The sequence below is a fragment of the Ciconia boyciana genome, chromosome 4 (assembly GCF_034638445.1).
Source record: "Ciconia boyciana chromosome 4, ASM3463844v1, whole genome shotgun sequence".
NCBI lineage: Eukaryota > Metazoa > Chordata > Aves > Ciconiiformes > Ciconiidae > Ciconia > Ciconia boyciana.
The window spans coordinates 1323950-1328068 of NC_132937.1; the positions used below are offsets into that span (position 1 = coordinate 1323950).

General features: G+C 42.6%; 1 long non-coding RNA gene across 1 annotated transcript; it reads right to left on the reverse strand.

Annotated features, from left to right (window-relative positions):
- Positions 1–1148: 1148 nt before the first annotated feature.
- Positions 1149–2239, reverse strand: LOC140651227 (uncharacterized). Its single transcript, XR_012042312.1, has 2 exons — positions 1776–2239; positions 1149–1343 (listed from the first exon to the last, which is right to left on the reverse strand). It is a non-coding gene; the product is annotated as an uncharacterized lncRNA (long non-coding RNA).
- Positions 2240–4119: the final 1880 nt, after the last annotated feature.

A 4119-nucleotide genomic window follows, 5' to 3' on the forward strand; every position in this document is an offset into this window, starting at 1 on the left:
TGGTGCCTGGGGTTGTTCCTCCCCCAGGTGCAGGACTTTGCACTTCCCCTTGTTGAACTTCATGAGGTTCCCGTCAGCCCATTTCTCCAGCCTGTCAAGGTCCCTCTGGATGGCAGCACGACCCTCTGGCCTATCAGCCACTGCTCCCACTTTTGTGTCATCTGAAAACTTGCTGAGGGTGCACTCCATCATCCAGATCATTAGCGAAGACATTGAACAGGACTGGACCTAGTATTGATGTCTGAGGTACACTGCTAGTTACTGGCCTCCAACTAGACTTCGTGCCACTGATCACCACCCTCTGGGCCCGGCCATTCAGCCAGTTTTCAATCCACCTCACTGTCTCCACAGCCCGTACTTCATCAGCTTCTCTATGAGGATCTTATGGGAGAGTGTCAAAAGCCTTCCTGAAGTCTAGTAGACAATATCCACTGCTCTCCCCTCATCTTTTCACCACAGAAGGTTATCAGGTTAGTCAAGCATGACTTCCCCTTGGTGAAGCCATGCTGACTACTCCTGATGACTGTTGTGGTTTAGCCCCAGTCGGCAATTAAGTACCACACAGCCGCTCGCTCACCCTCCCCCCCCCGCGGTGGGATGGGGGAGAGAATCAGAAGAGCAAAAGTAAGAAAACTCGTGGGTTGAGATAAGAACAGTTTAATAATTGGAACAACAACAACAACAACAAAATTGTAATGAGAAGGAAAACAACAAGAGAGCGAGAGAGGAACAAAACCCGGGGGGGGGACGGGGGGGACGGACCACACACAAAACCAGTGATACAACCGCTCACCACCCGCCGACCGACGCCCAGCCAGTCCCCGAGCAGCGATCGCTACCCCCCGGCCAACTGCCCCCAGTTTCTATACTGAGCATGACGCCATATGGTATGGAATAGCCCTTTGGCCAGTTGGGGTCAGCTGTCCTGGCTGTGCCCCCTCCCAGCTTCTTGTGCACCTGGCAGAGCAGGGGAAGCTGAAAAGTCCTTGACCAGTGAACACCGCTTAGCAACAGCCAAAACATCAGCGTGTTCCACCAGCTCCTGATTGACTACAATAGCACATTAAAAAAACCAAACACACACACACCACCAAAAGACACCACCACAACAACAAAACCCCACATCATAAGCCTTACATACCAAGTAGAAGAGTTTTTCCAATTACAAATTTTATTTATATTCTTGGCACATCAATTTATGATCTTGGTCTCTCCTTCTTGCCCTTGTATAAGGCCAACAGAGAAACATTGGCTACTTTGACAACCTTGAAGCGAACTCCAGGAATGTCACCAACAGCATGACCCTTCCGACCAAAACCAGCAACCAGAACTTCATCATTTTCCTAGAATGAAAGACAGTGCAAATACAGAGCTATAATCATTAAACCTGTACATAATTCTAAACTAGTTTACATTAAATTTGAGCCACATCACAGACTTTCTAAGGAAAGGGTGGAAAGACAGTAAATACTGAAGTCTATTGATAGATATACATGAATTATGGATTATCCCCTTCAGTATTTTGGAGAAGGGAAACATAAGCCGAGGTGTCATTTAGCTTGCAGGAGTACTGCTGAGGACCAGCTTACCTTAGCAAGTGAAAAGTACAAAACCACCTCTGGCATTTCTCATCTGCTTCTGCAGATACAGCATTAAGATATACAGGGTTCAGAATGCCATGAACCCTTGCCTAGCCATCACCTGATTCTGTCAATTATGTGCTTCTTTACTTTCATACACAGCTTCCTATAGGTTGTTTCTTGAAAATTATTCACCTCAATGAAGTTCAGGCAACCATCATTGGGAACAAAAGCTGTTATTTTTTTGCCATTCTTGATCAGCTGGACTCTGACACATTTCCTGATGGCAGAGTTAGGCTGCTTAGCTTCTACTCCACTAAAACAGAAGTGCATGAAAATATATTAGCAAAAATCTGTTTGATAAATTAGCAGATATTCATTACAATACCATGAATCACTATGTTATTTTGTACTAACCATAAGTCACATGCATATTTCAAAAGCAGAAACTATTAGTGATCTACTTAGAGCTATGCAATATCCAAAGACTTAATTAGTTCCTAAACAGAGTAAAAATCGAAAGCAAGCCTTCCAGAGACAAATACTAACTCAGTAATTAAAAATTTGGAAAAGAAAAAGAAACACCTTGGAGTCCTGAGAGTATCCTAACAAAACTTGTAAGTTACTAACAAAAAGCCAGAACACAAGTAGATGGAATCTTTGATACTTGCTGACTGCATCAAACAAAGCACACACACTGAAACCCACCCACCCCAAACTAAACTTAAATGTTAAGTAAAATTCTTCCTCTTCTAAAAGTTATACACAATTTCAAAACCAACACTTGAGTGTATGAGAACAAATACCTTGCAGCACTGTCACCTAAAAAACCCAACTGTTTTCGATCTAGTACATAGAAGCTACAAAATAATAAAAATTTGTCATACTTCAGGTAGAAAAACTCTAACATATTTAGAAGAAACAACTTAGAGGGGTTTCTTCTTTAAAGTCACATATGGGATCTTTCAAAGGTCCCAAATTACCAGGAATTTTCCTGGTGACTCCAAGGACTACAACCCAGAATATCCTACCCTGCACATTAGGTGGCTGTGAGTCAGACACAAGCACCAGGTGCTTGTGCCACGACTTAGCTCACTGCTGAGACCATGCTCTCGCACTAACAAGGCTAGGGAATTGATTACAATTGTATTGAAAGAAATTATCCCCAGATTCGGTGTTCCAGAAGGTATATTCTCTGATAACGGACCACACTTTATTGCAGAAATAGAGCAGGGAGTTTCTAGATTTCTAGACATTAAATGGGATTTGCATACCCCTTGGAGGCCACAGTCCAGCGGCAAAGTATAAAGAATGAATCAAACTCTAAAAAGACAGAATTCTCGTGTGATATGCAAAATATCCATAGCAACACTGTATAGGAACTTGGCCAAGTGTACCTATGTACAATGTGTACCATTTCTTGAATTTTTTGTAAACTTTCTGCTACGTTGTTTTTGGCTGGTCATTGTATTTATATAGTATTGTTGACCATTACAGGTGTTTTCAACCTGCTGTTGAACTATGTAAATATTCATAATTCTCCTCCCCCTGAGGAGGAAGGAGTGGCAGAGACAACATGTGATGAACTGACCACAACCCCCATTCCCTGTCCCCCTGCGCTGCTCGGGGTGGTGGAGGTAGAGAAGTCGGGAGTAAAGTTAAGCCCGGGAAGAAGGAAGGGGTGGGGGGGTAGGTGTTTTAATGAAGTAGAATTTTTAGTTGATACAGGGGCAACATATTCGGTATTAAATATATGCAAAGGGGGGTTTAGTCATAAAACTATAAGTGTTGTTGGGGCGACAGGGCAGAAGGAAAACCGGCCATTTTTACAACCTTTGAAATTCAAATTGGGAAAGCAATGGGTAACCCATCAATTTTTGTATATGCCAGAATGCCCATCATCTTTGTTAGGAAGAGATATATTGAGCAAATTGAATGCACAAATAATTTTTTAAAAATGGGGAGACTCAGCTGTTAATACCTGAATCAAAAGCTGTGGAAGCGAGAATTTTTATGTTACAGGATACACCAGGGGTGGAGGAAATCCCTGTAGAAGTGGAGAATGCTGTAACACCCTTGGTATGGGCAAGTGGAATTCCAGGTCGGTCTAAATTGGCGGAACCAGTAAAGGTTGTTCTAAAATCTGGAACTAAACCGGCAAGACAAAACCAGTATCCTATCAAGGGGGAAGCTAGAAAGGGATTGGAAGAATTAATAACAAAATTTTTGAATGATGGATTATTGATAGAGTGTGAATCAGAATATAACACCCCGATATTGCCAGTGAAAAAGCAGAATGGCAAGGAATATAGGTTAGTTCAAGATTTAAGAGCCGTGAATCAGATTGTTCAAGACATTCACCCAGTAGTAGCTAACCCATATACCTTGCTGACATCCTTAAAAGAAAAACATAAGTGGTTTACTGTACTTGATCTCAAGGATGCTTTCTTCTGCATACCTCTAGACAAAGATAGCCAGGCATATTTGCCTTTGAATGGGAAAGCCCCACCACTGGATGCAAGACACAACTCACCTGGAC